The sequence below is a fragment of the Takifugu flavidus genome, chromosome 2 (genome assembly GCF_003711565.1).
Source record: "Takifugu flavidus isolate HTHZ2018 chromosome 2, ASM371156v2, whole genome shotgun sequence".
NCBI classification, from domain to species: domain Eukaryota; kingdom Metazoa; phylum Chordata; class Actinopteri; order Tetraodontiformes; family Tetraodontidae; genus Takifugu; species Takifugu flavidus.
Genome location: NC_079521.1, coordinates 4007968 through 4029276, shown reverse-complemented (window position 1 = coordinate 4029276; position 21309 = coordinate 4007968). Strand labels below are relative to the sequence as shown.

The 21309-nt window shown below is 38.7% G+C and overlaps 1 protein-coding gene and 1 long non-coding RNA gene across 6 annotated transcripts in view; one reads left to right on the top strand and one right to left on the bottom strand.

The window, feature by feature from the left end:
* The window catches only part of LOC130521865 (carbohydrate sulfotransferase 8-like), a 152770-nt gene that overhangs the window by 43324 nt on the left and 88137 nt on the right, over positions 1-21309 (bottom strand). The gene's annotated exons all lie outside the window — the stretch shown is intronic.
* LOC130521868 (uncharacterized) lies at positions 1519-6904 on the top strand. Its single transcript, XR_008949479.1, has 3 exons — positions 1519-1639; positions 2219-2384; positions 6702-6904. It is a non-coding gene; the product is annotated as an uncharacterized LOC130521868 (long non-coding RNA).

Here is a 21309-nt window from a genome sequence, read left to right as displayed (position 1 = left end):
CCTCTGTACTATGTACAGGTATACAGGGGCCGAGTATCCATTTATCTGGATTACTGTAAATAAACATCCTCTTTGTATATTCCGAATTCTATTCTATTTTATTTTTATCTTAATTGTCTCTGCGTGCTCTTGCTGTTGTTGTGCTGTAAATGTCCCCGTGTGGGACAATAAAGGACCTGAATCTGAATCTTAATTATATAATCTACTGCAGTGCCATTTTAATTTCTATCAGGATGCTACTCATGATGATGAGATATATCATATGTACAAGAGATAACATGAAAGTGCACTTCTTTGTGTGTGCATTTATGTGCATGTGTGTATACTTCGAATGCAGTGCCAGAGATTGTTGCCACTTGTGGCTTGGCGCCCAAAGAAAGAGAGCCGAGAAAAAAGTGATAATAGAAGGGAGGCAAGTGTGGACAGGTAAAGGAGGAGTACATGATTACATGCCAGAGCCCAAGCTCATCTCGAGATAGTGCCAGAAAGCACTTTTCCCCCATAGGATAATCTTCCAAGGCTTAATAGCCTGGGCTCATGAATGGCAGCCGCAGTTGGACCTAGAGAGACAGTTAAAGTCTCCACAGCACACTGCCACAACAACACTCAGGCCAGACTTTGTTTTAACATCTAACTCCAAGCGAGTAGTGCTTTTGTAAGTCACAGTCCCCTGTGAAGACCATCTAGGAGAGGTTCACAAGTGTACCAGCAAAGTACTAGGAGCTTGATGAGAGCTGCAGAGAGGGCCTGCTGTGAACCCATTGAGGTGGACTGTTGGAAATTGCCAGGTGAGTCTCTGCATCGCAGGCTTGGTGCCAGAGGGCTTCACTTTACCCCATTTGAGGTCAAGGAACCAAGAACAGCATTTGGAATACAAACCACATCTCCACACAAACTAAACTCAAATCCAATGTTGAATCAGTTTTACTGTACTGGGAAGAACATGTAGAACAACAAAAAACTGCATTCATAATCATATGCTTAAAAAAGAGCTCTGGCTAATCACACCAGACCAAGTCGAACCCAACATCAAACACAGAAAATGTTTCAGAGTTGGCCACACCTTGAGAAAACAATCTTCTCACACCACTGGACAGGCCAAGAAAGTCAGGTTAACCTAGTAATATCTTGAAAAAGGTCTATTGAGTTAGAGCTCAAAGAAATAACAACACTGTAGAAGGAAGCAGAGAAGATTGCTCAACACTTAACCAGCTGGAGGAACTTCATATATGGTCTTAGCTCTCCAAACTGCCAATCGTTTGAAGTCAAATTAAGTATCCTTAATGAGTAATTAATTAAATGTAATGAATTTCATTGCAATTAGACACATTTTCTTTTTCATGAGGAAATAAGCTTATGAGATTTCCCTTTGGACAATTATTATAGCTTACATTATTATTGTACAGTGCCAGATAGCAAGTTCATTTTTAAAGCATCTGTATATTTCAGGGTTGCCATGTACCATAATAATTCTCATGATGACTCAGTATCATATAATAGATAACATTTTTTTCATAGATGAATCAGTGAATGTCAGCTATGGAGCGTTGACCTGAGGTTGAGGATGAGGATGACCACAATCATGTGCATATTCAGTGGATGGCGTGAACTCCTCGGGAATATCTGTCTCTGACCACAGGTACTGCTCAAAGTATTACATCCACTGAAGCCCCTTACATCTGATGAAGGAACAAACGGTATTGAGCTGGCAGCATTGGACCTGATGAGATGTTATATATTTTTATAATAATTTTATTATCATGATTATTTGAAATAGGCTGGCTTTCCACTGGGAGAAATATTGGAATTTTCAACTCGGTATAATTTAGATAATGTATACTGAATGGTGAAAAATGTAATTCTTGATTTGCAAATGATGTACATTTTTCCTATTGACACATATACAGACTAACAACAAGTAGTAGTCCAGAATGTAAAATGTATTTACCATAGACTAATTCACAAGCAGCAATAACAGTCTTACACTGACATTGCCCAGCAACACCCAAGTGGTTAGCGCTAGCCTTCAAAAACATACATTTTCTGTTCCAGAGAGGCATGCCTTGCCAGCCTTTTTGATTGTTGTATTAATGAAGTGGATTGGTCCAGGATACTTAGCAAATCTTTGTGCCAACATGCTGTAAAAGATCATGCCTTTAGCATTTAGAAGGTTTATTTGATGGAACTGTATAACTCGTTTTTCTCAAACAACCCTCAGGTTTCTCCAAAGGAGTTTCAGAACATCTGGAGCATTCTTGTAAACACAATATGGAACACCACAAGGACCTGGTGCAGATGCCAATTTTGCCTTTTTTAAAGACTGTGACACCTCACTCAGTGTGGAAGTTCAGTGACAAATTTACATTGTGGGGGTGAAATTGATGGTAAGTCGGCAGTGATATGTAGGGTTCTGGGTTCTGAGATGTTCTTCAACCTTCCTTTGAAAGATTCAGGAATCTGCTTTTCTCTTTTGTAAAAATGACTTTCACAAATTCAGGATTTGGGCAGGAAAGACATACAATACCTTTCCTACTGTCTTAGTCCTTCATTCCAAATTTCCCCTTTCCATAGCTGTAGAATAGTTTGGCCATTTTTGCCAAATTATTTTCTGCTAATCCCTTAATGCCACTCAAGAACAAGTGCTTTGATGATTTCCCACTCCTTGCTGTGAGATTTTGGCCTTTTCACCAACAGCCTATATTGTTGTATGTTCTTGCTTGGTTGTGTCTTGGAAAGTTATTTGTGCCTGAAATGTCTCACACCTCCCATAAGGTGCTCATACTTTGGGTTTCTTCCTGCTGAGCTTCATCTGACTGATTTGACCTTTCTCTCATCAAAAGTTGGTCAATGAGGGTCCCTGGGTTTTGGATTTTCAAGTATCTCTTTTGCTCATGATGAAGTCCAATACTTTAGTGCAGACACAACTATAGGTCTGATGAGACTATTCCCAGATTCATTGTCGTTTCCATATTAGGTTTGTTATTGGGACATCGATCAGTCCAATGAATGAACAACTATAAAAGAGGCAGTGGGGAGAGAGCAGTAAGGCTTCATTCTAATGAAACCACTTTTAGCCTGAGTCACACACCCATTGCAGACCTGCCAAGACTAACCTGGATCTCTCAGAATCTGTGAAAACCTATTATGATGTGGCTGTGCACAACTCACCAATCAATGTATGCTACCTTGCCTGGCAAAGGAAGTGAGAGTTAGTCAATGAAAAAAGAACAAAAGAAAGAAAACAGATACGATTTCTGTCTACATTTCTAAGTGCTGCACTACAACTGATACTGATCAGAGATTATAGAGAGCTACAAAACCAACTTGGTGGGAACTGCCAAAGGTCTCAAGAACCAATACGAGTCAATATGAATCACATATTTAGCTATCATGTTGCTAAAGTTTCTCACACATTTTTTAATTTTTCTGTACATATAATACCAATGCAAATATCAATGCTTTGAAATGTTCAGTTCTTTTTGCGAATATTAGGGTTAGAAAAGTACAGGCTGCAATGTTATAAAACTGAATAATTACAGATTTGTTTCCGCTGCTGATGTTTGATGTTTTAGTGAGGCTAATGAAGGAACATTAATACTGATTTAATTATTTAGCAAAGCTGGAAATATATGACTTTATTCACAATAGTGCAATCATTTATCTTAGTGGTCCTTTTACTTTGATATATATAAACAATATCAAACTGTCCTTGAGGTTTTCTCAGCATACTTTAAAGCTAAAGAGTGATTTTATTGCCCAAACTTGAACAAATCTCGGTTCTACATTAAAGTAATACAGAAAACTTCCTGAACTACAGTACATCATGCTGGTCCAAGTTATTTCTTATTATTGCTGTTATTATTTTAGAACTCAATCTGTCAAAAAAATTCATCCAGAAAATGTCCTGTGATCTTGTTAGACCTTATTTCAAATAAAAATATGTGCACAGTATAGAAGTAGACAGAATAATATGTCTTTCATATGGAAGTCAAATGGTTTCCTAAATAATTCCAGCTCGTTGTAAAAGTGTCATGTCTTTGAGCTGTGTTGCAAGAGCCAAGAAATAATATTCATAAAGAAACAAGCTTCCTTAAAAATAATTGAAAAAATCAGTTATTATTGAGTAAATACATTTTGTCACAAGTATTTCTATATTGTTATTTAGCTCTTATCTCAGGGCAAGAACTAATTTGATGACAGGCGACTTTCAATTCAAGGTTATTTACACCTGGTTTACAAAATACATTAAATTTTGGGTTGGCCAAGGTAGTATTGAGTTAAAGAAGAGAGAAAGAACTTGTCAACATAGTCACAACTGTTGAAGTTTTCAGGGGTGCTTGAAGGATAGTTCAATCACTGCATTATTGAATTAAAATAAACTGCCAGAAATGATCCTCATGAGTGTAATATTTAAGCCCCAGTACAGAACGGACTGTAGATAAAAAATGAATATAGAAAGAACTGAAAAAGCGCACACCTATTAGCAACTGAAATATATTTCACACTTGTGGCTGTTATGCTACTGTATTTGTATCCATGTAGCACATTTCTCCTCAGCTAATACAACTACATGTTTTATAATGTACATGTTTATTAATCAGCAAAAAACCCTGAAGTTCAGGTATTAGTGATAAATATTTCACTGATACCTCTAGAAAGTTTTCTATGGCTTAAAATTTCAGAAACTTATCCTGCTTACCTTGAAGCTGAAAATCGTTTCTAGGTCATTCTTAAACATTATAGGTCAGTTGCAAATTGAGTACAACAATAATTCATCTAAAATGCAAGGATTTTACAGAAAACATACTGATGCATTGCTTTTGTCAAAGCATCACTGCAGGGGGCCTTATTAAGACATGTTTGGCAAAAATATTTAGTGTTTCAATTATTGACATGCAGCGACTTGCTTAAAGATTGTTGCCAGAAATGAAAAGTAGGGTTGGCCAACTGACTGACTGACTGACTGACTGTCTGTCTGTCTGTCTGTCGACCTTGTGTATCTGCCTTGTGGACCTATTGTGCTGATAGGAGGATTTTCAGGATGTGCTTTTTTCTTTATTGGGAAGGTTTTGTTAAACTATTTAAAAGCATTTGGTACCTATTGCAAAAATTTATATAATCGACATTTAATTGCTCTCAGGTAAATTAATTGGTCAACAGTTCCAGTCCATGACATGTCCCAGTTCACTTTTATGCAAAGTAAGAGACATGTCAACATTCCCCATTAAACTATTTAGTGGACCTCAATCAAATGCTTAACTTTACTTGTGTAGAACTTTTCATACTACATCAGCTCAAAGTGCTTTACAGTAATAAAACACAACAAATTACAAGGATGCAAAGAGTTCAAAGAAGAGAATGAGAACTCCCTCCCATCCCTCCCACAATTGCAAATACTCCAAATTGACAGACAGACCAGACGTGAACATTGATGAGAGCGGCCCTTCACAAGGAAATACTGGAGCTATGAATTAATAATATGAATATGAAATTACCTAAAAACAGAGTGATAAAGGACAGAGCAAGTGTAAGACCAACAGATTATTTTGTTGTTCCATATCTGCTCAGTGACACTGATGTCAGCAGTAAAAGAAGCCGCTTCCTTATGTAACCAACTGCCATGCAGGGTGTCTCATTAGATCACAACAGTAAACTGCTCTCTACACCAAAGAGCCAATAAAGTGCTCACTATAGCAAACCATGTGTCACTTACATAGATGCTGCTGACAAAAACTGGGGTTCCATTTAATGGCAGAGCACAACATGTTCAGAAATTAGGCTTTCTAATGAGTGTCTGCCTTCAGAAAATCTGGATGGGTCGTCATGGTTGATGTCAAATCCCAACACTCACCAGTGTAAGTAGTTGTTGGACTTGGAAGATTACTTACTCAGCACCAACTATGTGATTCATCTGCTAATTTATCTGCATTTCATAATCTTATTTTAATTAAAGATTAAAAGAGGGGTTGATCAGAGCCACATGTGGGACAGCCCAGTTGTGCAGAATTAAATCCTGTGTTGATGTAGTAGCTTCTTCTATAGAAATATTAAAACATATATGTTGGAGAAGAACTTCCAACTGACCCAGGCTTCTTCTAAAGTCCTTAATATCTTTCATTTCTTTTTATGATAGATGTCATGGAAATGCTGTCATTGTCTTAGTCCATTTCTGCTCTTTTTCTATTGGTCGTATGCAGTCCCTGTTTCCCAGGAAACCGCGTATTGAGGATGTATTCCAGTTACTGGACTGCACTAATTACAAGAAATGCACAAAAACGAAAAAAACCAAAACAAAACCTTGTCTATGTTCAGAACCACATCCATGTGGTATGTCCATAAAATAATCCAAACTAAAACACACAAATACCTTTACCCTATTCTCTTTTACGTTAAACTTCTTTGAAATTAGTTTACTCAAAATTGTGCTAAAGAAAGATGTCAGAAATGGGGAATAAAATCTGTTCTGGTGTATTAAACAGCTTGTTTAATACACCAGAACAGATTTTATTTGCTCTGATGCTGTGCTCTCCAGCTATTGCCTCCTCTGAGGTCCTGCCTTCTGTTCACTAGTACAGTTTGTCTCTATGATCTGCCAACTGCTCCTCCCACTTCTCTCCATTTTATGCCCAATCTTCCTGTGTTGGATGAAAGCCTGACGTTTCCAGGCTTAAATAATGTGTATCCCTTTCTTTTGCATTCAGCCCTTAGAAAGAGGAGTGGATTTCTCACCTGGACACTGAGGAGCCTTTCCGTCAGTTCCATCCAGGGCAAACGCCAGCCCCATCTGCTGTTTTATTTACAAGCCTCCTGAAATATTCAGGACAATTTAGGCATGCTTCAGTCAGCTGGAGAAAATGACAAGCTATATTATAAGCCAGGATTAGCTCAAAAACCTGATTAATAATACACCGTATGAGGAATTATCTCTTTAAATAAACATTTGTTTCCTTCACAAAGAAAACATACTGAAGTGTCCTTGCCACAGTTACCATTGAGAAAATGTATTTGTGTTTTGAGCTAGCAGATATCCTTGTGTCTTTTTCTTTAACGCTACTTTGGTGTGTTTTCTATATAGTCTAGGATTTCCAAAGATGCTCAAAGATTTGCTTTGTGTACATTTTTAAATTTCCTGTCCTAAAAATATTTTAGGTTAAACATTTTATACCTTTGAAACAAAACACTTATCCTCTATTAGCTAAAATTTATTACATGGTCCCAATTTCTTTCTGACCTGTCTCTCAGGAAAGTGGTTACACAAGCAGTGCCTCCCATCTGTCATTCAGTGCACGCAGAGCTGGATACATTCCTCTGTGGTGATTGTGCCTTGATAAATATGTCATCAGCTGTCCATGCCTCCAGTGCCTCCCATCCAATTTTCTTAGCTTGTAATTGATTACTTGCTCTTCCGCACCATGTGAGTTTAATATTTCAGTTTGGGCTTTTGCAGTGCACTCTGTGAAACCCCATATTCACTTCGCATTAACTTACAGCTGTGGCTCAATCAAACTGTTGGAGAATGGTATATTGGAAGTGGTGTTGACCTCATTTACTCACTTTGCTAGACAAGGATTCTACTTCTGCCATAGTTACCAATGACAGCACAGCCAACTCCTGCTCTGCCATCCCAGAACTGAGGGCTCAACTAGCTAATTTCTGTGAACAGCATTGAAAATGTTAACAGAGAAAAGTCATGGGAGAAACATGTCAGCTACCATAAATAGAACTCTGGTCGAACTCTGAGCTTTGTGGGTCACTGATTGCTTCTATTGATCCCAAGAAATTACTTGAGAGTGGGAAAAAAACACCTTTTCTAGACACTGACTCTTTCTTTGTGTGGCAATGTGGTTGACTGGATGACTTTTTTATGTTATAAATGCTCCTTGACACAACATTAATTAAATAGCTAAAGGTAAAATAACTGACAAAGCCACATAAACATTATGGAAATAGAACTGCAGCTGTGTCTATTTAAAATCTGTGAATCTGATATTTTTCTTGTATTCTTTCAACAAAATCCTAGATGTAATTATAAAAAAACCCAAAGAAACAAGTTAACAGTGTGCATATCCACAGTTCTTGGCAGCTTTGGTTTATTTTTGGCAGATTTTGTTGGTATTGGGTAAATTCTTGTCGTATATCATCCCACGCTGGATTATAGTTTGGAAGTTGTATTATAAAAGGATTTTTAAAATACACTTTTAGGAGCATCACCTAAAGGTCAAACACTGTTTATAGATAAGGATGGCTCAGAGGCTGTTTCATGAGGATGCAGGGTGGAGACAAAGACGGCAAAGTATGAGTTTGCTGACGAAAGAATGTGGGATGATGAATGCTTCAGGGCTGCTGTTTGTTTACCTCAAGCGGAAAACCAACAGGCTGATTGCTTTATGATTTACAGCTCTTTAAATTAATGGAGCAGATGAAAAAAGAAAACAATTAAAAAATATGAAAAATGCATCTGAGCTTGTAATCCAGACACCTCTTTTATATGTACTAGAGCAGGAGAATATTGGAGGGGAAACAATGTTTCCAGTTCCTCACTGTACTGAAAATAAATCAAGACAAGGGAGAAACCACTGACTTTTTGAAGACATTTTGAGCTCTGCACTTGTCAAGGAAAACAATTTAACCATTTAGCTGCTATTCCAGTGCAATCTTAATGCAACTTCCGAAACACCGCTTTTAACCAATTACATCCGCAACGTCTGTGTCAGTAAATACCAAGCCGATACCATGGTGGCTCCTTCAGAGGGAAATAGATGATGCACCTGCTCCTGCTGAAGGCAAATCTGGAATGACAGAACTTGCTGCAACCTCCGGGTTGCATGGAAATGAGTCTTTCAACATGTATATAATGTGAGGAGCAGTACGGTGTGGGAATCAGAGGAGATTCTGAGTGCCTCTATCCTTATCATTTTATGTTTACAAGGAGAGAGGAGCTTATGATGCGTGCTGGCCTTTGAAGGGCAGAACATCTGATGGAGCAGATAGACTAAACAGTTCTTCACTGATGGGCAACCATTTTCCATGAACCTATTGAAAATCCTCGATAACAGCTGTTAAAGATTTTTTGGAACACTGAACTGTCCTATCTCATCTATTTTGGTGCCAGTTGTTCTAAACATATACATTTAAGGGTCTTTTTAGATTTAAAGGTCTTTTCTCTGTTAGTTCAGGTCCTAATTCAATTCGCTGATGGTATACAAAATGCACTAAGAAATTCACATCCCTGTGGCCTTTCTAGTTTTTATGGCAGATGAGTTAAGTGAGTGAAGCAGTACATTTTTGCACTTTCACTGACAAGTGATGGGTAATCCTTATAAGTCTGATGGTAATCTAATTACAGAAGCACACGATGAAAAGGGCATTTTGCCCCTTAAGGCGCATTGGCCTCATAACAGTCCCATTAGATGTGTCTCTGATGACATAAAAAAATGGCAGAAAGTTAATAGACAAAATGTCCTGATGTGATAACACACAAATACATGCAGCCCAACAATCACAACATAGTTAGAGTGAGACACTAAAGCCATGAACAGTGTGTTCAAAAAAAGAAAAAAAAACACTTACAAATCCATTAACACTATACTTTTACTCCATAAATTTGTCTTTCAAATTTAGCATTTGGAAGTGGGTCTCTGTCCTTTAAACTTATTTTATTTTCTCCACAGTATGAAAACAGAACCAGTTTTTCAGCTCTGTGACCAAAGGATGTTGGCCTGACTAAAAAAAAAATGAAGACATAAAGATACTTTTAACATTTTACATTGTTTCCCAGCATGAAGTTGAACAGAAGATAAACCGCTCATGTTAACTAATGTTGGCTAATGACTTGATGATGTGAAGAGTGATGCATGTTGCTGATGGACTAAATATTAAATGTATTTAACTATGGGCAAACATATTTAAAGTTCATATTGAAGAGAGCACTTTCTAGAAAGGCCGATGAATGTCTATGAAAGCACCTTTTGGTAAGGTAATTTGTAACACAGCAGTGAAACCACACTTTTGTCTTTTTGACAGGATCCTGAGGCATAAAACTGAAACAAACACATCGTTTCAAGTTGCACATGTAAGCAGAGTTGGGATGATATTAAAAAAAAAAAAAAAATCTTTTACGGACTGGAAAGAAATCTTCCCCAGAGGATTCAATAAACAAACAACAAACTCTAAGAAGAGAAAAGTCTCGGCATGAAGACTTTTGATTGCAGTTGCAGGCGTGCATGCAAGTGAGCACGCTCCTACACAGAGGAGGCAGACTGTTTCGATGGACTAACTTGGTCTGAAACATTGGTAAAAAAAACATCTGTAAGTTCTGCTCTTTGCAGAGGTTATGATATTCCATTTTTTGCAATTTTGTTTGAATGAGCCCACGGCCTTCAAACAGCCACTACAGTCAATGCATATATTTAGCTCTATCTCCATTAATTTTGCTTTTATTCTATGTTTCTGTTTTATGCGGTATAATTTTTACAGTGATAACACTGTAAAACACTGCACTGCTGCAGAAATCAACCGCCTAATCTTTTTAGAAAACTGTCCTCAAATTACTACTCTCCTACTACTACACCACTCTCTTACACGATTTGCAGTAGCAGAAGGAGCACAGCTGAGCTTTGTTTGAACTAAAGTTTTAAATGTTAACCGGTAATAACAAGGGAATGCAACAAAGTCTTCAGCATGTATCAGGGCATCCAGGAAAAGGTCACCTCTGCACCATTCCATGCAGCAAAGTGCACACAGAAGATCCATCACTTTTCTATCCCTGGTTGACAATGCTGCTTTGCAAGAGGTGTCTCATCCAGATGCATAGAGTAACCTTTAGCGTATGCATGCACTGACTAAAACCTTGCTGCCATAATGTATAAAGAAGGAATTGCCAGGGAGGACTGGCACTCCCTGTTTAGGCACAAAGATCAAATTTGTCTCAATATTACATATGTGGGCTTACATTATTATTATTTTTTTTTAACTATTTACTTTAGAATTTAGTAGAAAACTAGAGTCAATTGCAATTTTTCATTTGGATTTAGGTAAAATACAAACTGACCTTTATCCACAGGGGCAAAAAATGGTAGCGTCATGCCTGTAGCTATCTGACTGCTCAGAAAAGTGGCTGAAAGATATTTAACTGCTTTTCTGCAGGAAATTCTTGTTTTCTCTGTAATAATGTGTCATTTTCAAGCGAGAGTTGGTATATTGCACTTTTGCTCAGTGGTGTCTTGACAGTCTGTGATTCACTGCTTAGTCATGAAACATGAGCTGTGAAGCTTAGTCAAGTCTTCATGGGTGTGAAATATCATCTGAATGTGTTATACATTCCTCATTAGAATGTTTGGAGAGGGAAAATGCATGTGAAACATCAGAGATTAAAGATTGAAGGTTTACTTTTTGCCGTTTAATACTGTGTTTTTTTTCCACACTTAGAGTAACAGAAAAATATTTCCAATTTATCAAAAGAACTGTATGATCCAGGTGCAGCATGTGCATGCCCTTTTCCCAGTAGCTAAATATTGACTGTGCTTTGCAGCAGCAGATGGGCAGAACGGTAAAATGCAAGCTGGACTGGAAGGAACAAGTGAGTGTAAAAGCGACATCTGGACTTTACTGAGCCCAGTAGACCTGGTCGCTACATCAAACCTGCTCATTAGAACTAGCTAGGGCTTAAGCAACAGCCTGTCAGTCAGGTCAGTGCTTGAGAAATAAATCCCTCATTTGCAATTGAGCTGAGAATGAAGAATACCCAACACAATATACGGTATAGAACATCCTTATTCTGCTCTGGTGACCTTTTAATTTCTTTAATTATTTGCGTGAGGCCATGTTTTTGAGAGGCAATTGCAATGAGCTCACTGTCGAACCTGTTCATTCAAATCCAGCTTGTGTTATAGCATAACACAAAACAACATTGATGCAGCCAGTTGATTGAAGTCTCATGACGTGTCATGTTTTAGGACATTTTTTAAGAATTCCCAATTCTTGTCATGTTTTGCAGATTTTGGTCTCATAAGAAAAATAAATCATGAATTGTTTTATTGGGCTTTATTAGAAATATTCACAAATATTTGTATTGTACTATAAAAAAAATTAATGTGGGGACTGTACAAAAATGAGACTTTCACAGCAGTACAGCAATATAGAAAACTAAAACCAATGTGAATAAGTCACACCTGCTCTGATGAACATTAAATATGACTCAATAGAGAGGAAAATGCTTGATAATCTCCCCAAAATTACTGCACAGTTGTGAATATGACAGCAAACAATTGGTCTTTCCATTCGTTTGTGCATCATGCAATTGTTGGCCCTTCCAACAGGAAATAATACGACATCAATAAAACATCCTTAGTGACAATGAAAGAAATGATGGAAGAACATTATGTATTCCTATAACTCCTTATAATATAAAAATTAACAGATTTGTAAATTTCAGAGGATCTTCCCTCATTTTGGGCAACATTAATTGTCAAAAAGATCCCGGTCAAAGTGTTGAGTGTTGAATTATTGTGCATCATACAGCATGGATCCATTTCGCCCTACTCTCAGTAAAGAGTCATTTTTTTCTCCAGTGGCAGAGAAGAGTTCTCATCTCAACGCTGCCTGTGGCCCTATCATGCACTAAGCTGCACTTCAGTTCAGTAGCTCCATGCTCCTCTCCTCAGAGCTGCAATCATCTGCAGCACCATCTACTTATCACATGGGTAGTTTGGATTACCACACCATGTTTAATAGCAAGTTCACATATGATGAATACTGTAATACAACACAAGTACTGCTACTATTCTTTGTCCTTTTGCAGAGCTCAAATTCTTATAACCTGCTGCACAATCCAATTAACATGTTGGGTAATAATAATGGTATAATTACTACTATTAGTTATTATTGTTATTATGCATCCATATGGTATTTTCCCCTTGGACTGGACTGTCTGACACCAAGAGGCATTCAGATGCCAATTCTGCTTGCCAGGACTGGGGGGTGGGGGGTGTCTCAATACACTTTTCACGGTGCCATAAGGATTTAATCAATAAAGTTGCTGTTCATCTTCATTTTGCTATCTGGTGGATCTGGAAACATTATATTCATCTTCTTAACTGCTTTATCCCTTTCAGGGTCACAGGGATAGTACAAAATTGGCACAGGTAGGGTTCAACCCTGGATGAGTCCCCACTTCACCAGCATTTGTGGGTTTGGTACCTTGGTCAAGGGAACCTTGGCAATACTCAGTAGGTGTTTTGGCACTTTCCTCTGCTACCAGAACAACTTCTTTGTTTTGTCTGCATTGGGGCTCACACCGAGAACCTCGAACCCTCCGCTTCTCAGCCCAATTCCCAACAGAGTGAGCTACCCCCAGCACCTAGATTTGGAAACTATAAATAAGCAGATTCAAAGAGGATACAATCAGGTACATAAGAATTATGAGCCACTCCAACAAAATCAAAATCATCTTAATACTACTAATGGAAGGAAATTTCTGGGCATCGACTACAGAAACCTGTGAACTTGTGAGTAGACGACTGGATGCAGATCTTGGTCAAAGGTCTTTTAGTCCTGAATATGTAAAGGTAAAATGTGCTGATGATTTTGTATCATATATCTGTCTTTGGAAGCACAAATGCAGAGATGCATTCTTCAGAGGAAATAGTTAACTTGTCAGCCATCTCGGAAACCTCCAGAAAGCTGGCAGATGCAGAAGCAGAACATGCCTCTAAATTGGAGTGAGCAAAGTTTATGCAGGAGATATGGGTGCAGGAAGTCAAACTAAGCAAACTGGCAAGCAGAAAAGGATGTTGCTGCAGCCTGCAGCAGCCTGCGATCACATCAGACTGACGGTGATGTTGCTGTGGGGGTATAATAATATAGTGCCTATTAGAACATCTCCTGCAATGAATTTAAACAGACAACTCGGTTAAACAGCTACATTGCAATGCCATGTTGCTTCTCAAGGCCCAGCAGGCCAAACAGAAGCCACTATGACCTCACTTTATCCTGTTCCTGAGCCCACCATATTAGCTGGTGATCCTTGAAATTTGTTGACTTTAAGATGTCAGTCACAAACTGATTGACTGTTAACTTATCCCTCCTAGTGAGAAAATGCTGTAACCAAAAAGCAACCTTACTTGAAACTCTGGAAATGGATTCTTCAATAGAAGCTCTGAAGATGCTTATGATGGTACCTGGTCTGTCTTAAAGGAAAGATAGGGCAAACCAGATATTTTCCGGAAGGCCTTTCAGTGATGTCCAGAAGCTGATGAAAAGGCCTGAGATTGGTCCACATGACTTTCTTGCACTTAGAGATTTATCTGGCTTTTTCAAAAGCTGTGCAGAGGCTATGCCTAATGTTAAAGGATTGACCATTCTGGGAGACAGTAAAGAAAATTATGAGCTGTTGTCGCCAAAGAACTTGATGAATCTGGAGGGTATCCAAGCTTTGAATGCTTGACTAAATATATGCCTTCTTGTTTTGCTCCAGATCAGATGCTAGGTTCCTTAAAAAAGAAAAGTCCCTCAGCACCAATGCCAAAGCTAAAAATTTATATCCAAGATGTCTGAAATGCTCTCTGCTTCTAAGTAAAAAATTATGCTTTGTCTGGAAGGAAGAGTTTCATGGCATTACCAAGTGTCCTGTCTTTACCTCTGAGCCAATGGAAAATTAAAAGAACTCAACACCTATGTGGAATATGGGGTCAACATCACCCTACCTGTCTCCATGAGGAGAGAGAAAGAGGCAGTCTGGATACACAAGAAATGGTGTTCTAACTCCTACATGGGTAGACACAAGTCAGGAAGTCCATAACACCCTGTGAGTCACTGCCCGTTCTTCTTGAGGTGGAAAATTCCACTCACTCTGCCACGCTCCTACTCCGTACCCATCTGATCGGCCTTAATCATTTTCACCTGTTGCTCACTCTGAGGTCTATTTAAGCAATTGCTGTACATTCATGCCTTGCCAGATTGTTATTGCTCCATGCCTAACTCTCCAGCACTTCGTTTAACCGGATTTACTGTTTTGACCCTTGCCCTCTTGTAGTCTTGTGTTTTTTGCATGCCACAGAAGTTTGTGATTCCTTCAGTGCTGTTACCTGCAAGTTTTTAATAAAGCCATTTAATAAAACTGTCAGGAACTGTGTTGCGAGTGGATCCCACCACACCTGTGTCACTGTCTCATGCTCTTTTTCTTAATGCTGCAACTACTTTCATGGCCTTAGGTGTTTAAGATGAAGTACCTAGGCACACAGACTGTTTTTACAAACATTTTTGAAAGAATGGGTCACTCGCAGGAGCTCAGGGAATTCCAGCAGAAGTGTGATAGGATGCCACCTGTGCAACAAATTCAGCCGTGAGATTTCCACGCTCCTATTCCACAATCAACTGTCAGCTGTTTTATAAGAATGTGGAAGTGTTTGGGAACGAAATAAGCTCAGCCACGAAGTGGTAGGCCACGTAAACTGACGGAGAGGGGTCAGCGGATGCTGAAGCACATAGTGCGAAGAGGTCGCCAACTTTCTGCAGAGTCAATCACTACAGACCTCCAAACTTAATGGAGCTTTTAGATTAGCTTAAGAACAGTGCGCAGAGAGCTCCATGGAATGGGTTTCCATAGCCGAGCAGCTGTATCTGAGCTATACTGTACATCACCAGGCACAATGCAAAGTATCAGATGCAGTGGTGTAAACCATACCGCAACTGGACTCTAGAGCTCTGGGGATGCATTCTCTGGAGTGACAAATTGTGCTTCTCCATCTGGCATCTGATGAATGAGTCTGGATTTGTTGTTTTGCAGTAGAACAATACTTGTTGGGCTGCATTGTGCCATGTTTGGTGGAGGGGGGATTATGGTGTTGGGTTATTTTTCAGGAGCTGGGCATGGCCCCTTATTTCCAGTGAAAGGAACTCTGAATACTTCAGCATACAAAAACATTTTGGACAATTCCATGCTCCCAACTTTGTGGGAACAGTTTGGAACTGGCCCCTTCCTCTTCCAACATGGCTGTGCACCAGTGCACAAAGGAAGGTCCATAAAGACATAGATGACAGAGTCTGGTGTGGCTGAACTTGACTGGCCTGCACAGAGTCGTGACGTCAACCCGATAGAACACCTTTGGGATGAATTAGGGTGAAGACTAAGAGCCAGTCCATCTCATCCAACATCAGTGTGTGACCTCACAAATGTGCTTTTGGAAGAATGGTCAAAAATTCCCATACACACACTCCTAAACCTTGTGGACAGCCTTCCCAGAAGTGTTGAAGCTGTTATAGCTGCAAAGGGTGGACCAATGTAATATTAACCCTATGGATTAAGAATGGGATGTCGAGCTCATATGCACATCTAGGCAGGTCAGGGAATACTTTTGGCAATATAGTGTATGATATAGTTAAAAAATAGCATATATTACCGTATTTTCACGACTATAAGGCGCACCTAAAACACTGAGATTTTCTCAAAAATCGACAGTGCGCCTTATAATATGGTGCGCCTTGTGTGTGGATTGAGTTCCAAAATCTGCTGTGTGCCTTTGGTGGGTGCACTACGGTAAACGCTCCACCCATCGATTAGCGGCACACCTATGCGAACAGTTGGTTGTGGAACAGCGAACAACTGAAAGGGGTGTCTCTTCTGTCACCATTCGACAAAAGGCCAAAGCGATTGCTGAAGAAATGGACATTGAGCATATCCAATGAGGTCCGTCTTGGTGTTTTCGCTTTATGAGGAGGCGGCATCTCTCCATACGTGCAAGGACAACTGTTGCGCAGCGGCTGCCTGCAGATCACCAGGAGAGGGCGGCCATCTTCCGCACCAACTGCCGCAACAAGATAACCGCGCCCAGCCACATTACCAACATGGATGAGATTCCTCTGACTTTTGACATCCCTTTGACCCACACAGTGGAGAAAAAAGGGACCAGCATGGTGGTGATACGCACAACGGGGCACGAGAAGTCGTCGTTCAACGTGGTTCTCGGCTGCCACGGAAACGGACAGAGCGCTGGATGACGGAAGGCAAACACTCCTTCACAAAGACTGTGAGGCAGCGGTGGGCAAGTTATGCCACCATATGCGGGTGGATTGTAGACGCATGGGCTATGATACCGTCTTCATGTATTGTAAGAGCTCTCACAAAAGCCGGCATCAACGCTGAAGCGGAACCGGTCCGTGAGTCTGATTCAGATGATAAAGAAGAGGACTTTGGGATGTTGGACATTGAAATAGCGCAGCTGTTTAATTAAGATACAGAAGATGAAAACTTTTATGGTTTTGTGGTGGAAGAATGAATATTTTGTTGAATAAATGTGTCGAAACTCACTGTTTTACTTCTGTTGTCATTTTTCACTGTATGTTTCAGCATGTGCCTAATAATACGGTACGCCTTGTGTATGTTTTAAATACAGAAATAGCACCCATAACTGAGACTGCACCTTTTAATAAAGTGCGCCTTATGGTCGTGAAAATACGGTACAAGACACAGTCTAGACAAGGAAGTGGCAGCAGACAAGACCAAAAGAAAACAGAAAACATGAACAGACCTAACCAGCACAATATTTCATGATAATAGACTTTACACTAGAACATCACTTTTGTATTTTTGATTTCATTAAGTTATATTTTCAGTTATAATCACACATCTGTCATCTTTGTGTTGATGCCAGTTGTTCTTAATACTAAAACATTCTAAGCAAAATTTTCTCAGGTTCATTACAAACCAATGTTGCAATACTCAAATGATGTGAAATAATAATATGTAATACTGCTATATTGCTCTGTGTTTTCTCCTGTTTTACTAAGTCTGGCAGGGTTGTTGAATCTTTATATACTTGGTGTATGATTTTGTTGATCTTCCTTTAAGTTTTTTTGTTTTTGCTAACAAGTTACTTGCACTCACACTAACATCTGCTGCTGTAAAAATAAAAGTAAAATAAAGGATATTTTATAGATTTGTATCTAGTAGAAAGTTGAGAACATCTATTAATATCTGCCTTTTCTAACAGGATACTTTTAATTAAGAAATTGCTTTGAAGTTTGAAAATCTATTTTCTAATTTCTGGTGTATTTATTATTGTGATCAAGTCTTCATATAATCAGTAAAAGTACTCAGACAAATCAAATAGGACATTAACAGTCCATTGAAATCAATGCTAATTACTGTATATCTCAGTTTATACAAATAATTTCCCTAATCACATTTTTACTTGAGGGGTCATAAACAGCCAAGTAGTATAAAAAGTGCAACAATGACATCAATATAAATTTAAAAAAAAGTTTCTGAGTTTAACCATTGGTGATCATCTCTTAATCATAAAATGTGTTGATTTTGTAAAAGAGAGCTAACTTGTCTTTCCCTGTTTGGTAAGCAAGACTGTTAACCTTAACATGGAATATTTTCCTCTTTACCTCAGTCTTCAAAGCACTTCAATGAATCCATTATTTATCACTCTTCCAAGTTACCCAACATGCAGATGACAACTTAATTCATGTTAACGTCAAAAATTATTTCCTTTTTTTCCTCAGCACTTTGACATTTAAGTCCTTCTGACAGTACAACTGTTTTATGACACTCTATTAGGCTAAGTAGCTGATATGAATGTTGCAGATGGAGTGAATTCCAAAGTACTTACACAGAGAAAATGTTTTTAATGTAGCATATTAATAACAACTCAAACTACATGCTTGTGTGGGGCAGTTTTCCTCTTTGTTGTAATGCATTTAATTTGAGTTATTAGTTACATCTTAATATACCCTTTTATTGTCTTGTTCCTGCACAAACCGTGCCATTCAAATGTGAAGTTCAAAGGAGTTCAACATGAAAAGCAATGCGCTCTTGAAAATGATAAGTGGCACTTATCGCCAGATAGACGCTGAAACACACTTTGCTCCTCTAAACATCATAACAGTACGATCTATTGTTAAACTTACGCCTTTCGGTGCACAGTGTTACTACACCACACATTTGCAGCCTATATGACAGTATTGTCATGTATATAAGATCATTTTATTCAGAGAACAGAAATGGATCACTGCTCAATGGTGCTGACACACTGGATAGATGACAGGCACACTGAATTGCCATCTTACCATATTACGATCAGAATTTCACACAATTCAAATGTAAAGAACAAAAGGCAAAGCCCTAGTTAACACACTACATTCATAATAATAGCATATCATTAAAATATCATAAATTTATATCAGAAGTCTATTCACTTAATCATTCACTGTTTGGTAATATGGTTTCAGTTATTTTCAAATATCTAGGATAAATGAAGAAAATTGCAGTTTGTCACTATAAGAGAGAAATAATACAAAAATGACATTAGTGTCAGCGTGGCGACATACCCGCTGGCGTTATGTTTACTGCACCAGGGTCCCATGAGCCACAGGCTGTAGTTTATTGGCTGAGGTCCTGCCTGACTGCTTCTTTGGGGGTGCTAAGATGCATCTGGGCACTATATTAACAGGGAGAGGCTCCTGCCTGATGGAATATTGATAAAATGTTTTTTGTTTGCTGCACATTGCTCTGAGAGTTGATGGCTCGCTGCACTAAATAAAAAAGCCCACTTGGGCGTACTGCCGAGTCAATAACCAGGTCTTTTTTTTCTATTCTTGGAAGGCACTCAGTAGCTGGGAGGTCACCCACTGAAGCCATGATGTTGAAAGGTTCGCATGAGCTTCAGAGCACTCAGGTACTTTGCACCTTGTATGTGTTATACAAGATTTTCCTAATATCTTGTTTTGACTCTCATCTTCAAAACTGACTTTTAATTCATGTAGATTTTTAAAAAATTCCCCCAAAAAACTGTTGATCTCTTCACCATTGTCATTCTAACTAAATGCATTTATTAGAATTTCTCTTCATCTTCCATCATCTCTTCTCTAGCAGTATATACCATTTGGACAAGCCCTGCAAATGTTGCCATTCTTGAACTGATCCTGTGTCTGGCATTCACTGGATCGCTCTACATTAATAACTATATCAGAAAAAATGTCATAGATGTTTCACACAACAATTTGACAGTTTCTGCACATTTATGTTGTGTTCTGTATAAAGAAGTGACATGTAGACGTGTTGTCATGGTGAATAAGATGTTTTTTTCTGCGTGCTGGCATGATTATTGGTGACAGATTACCAGCCGCCAGTACCTGTACCTGGTTGCCATGGATTCAGTCCAACTGAAAACTATGTTACCCCTTCACTCTCAGTGTGTATTCTATGTCGATGGCCCCTCAATCAAATCATTTGTCAAGGTCTTTTAATGATCTTGACCCTCATTCTGGCTGCCAATTCTGTCACCAGTGGGAACCAATAATATTATCAAGGTTTTTAATGGGCAGTTTCTGTTTTTAGTGTTGCATTTTATTCAAGGGCTTGATGTATACTTATAGGTAAAAGTATATTTAAATAATTTCCCTCTCTGCTTTTGTAATGTTCCACAAACCAGACAAACACAGTGCTTAACATCTATGAAAACAAAATTTGGCCTGACTAAAAAAATTAACATATAAAGATTATGACAATGAAAAAAAAAGCAAAACGATGTTTAAGTTTGCTGTTCAGATCACAAACAGAACTGTGACAGAGAGATAATAGCCTTTATGCATCAAACGACACAACAGCACGTGAGCCCTGATGTAATCCATGCTTGTCTGTGTGCTTTGCTTGTCGGACTGAAATGTTGAGACAATATCTTGAGGGTCCGAGCATGACAAAGAGCTGTGATGTGTTTATTTATAGTGTGCAATGGGCCTAATTGGTAAATTGGTCTCATGATTGATTTACCATCGAGTGTGGTTTCGTCTGTCTCACCTCCGTGGTGAGGAATGTCTTGAAATAGCAGGGATGACAGCAATGAGAAAGGGGTGTCCGATACGTTCTCTTGAGCATATGATCCCCTATTAAAGCCCAGAATCTCCCAGAGAGTTCAACCCACTGTTAGCAATTAGATAAAGCAAGGTTACCTTTCAGTCTTGCTGTCACCAGGCTGAATTAAAGTGCCCCATCAAGATAGGTTTCTATTTTAACACTCACTCAAGATTTTCTTCTTTGATCTGATGGGATTTATTTTTTATTAACTCTGTTTTTTGACCCATCATCTCATTTAAATAGTTAATCCACATTTGGATTTACAGTATACTGGGATGGGGTAAATATAGCTGGTGCTAACCTCTGTAGCAGAGAATGCAAATGTCTCAGACCTACTGAAGCATTTCCGATTTTCATGTCTGTCTGATTAATCCTGTTCTCCCATTTCCTCTGCAGGCCCAGCCAGGCTAAATTGCTACATATGATAAGTGCTTTTGTCTGGTGGTCAAAAC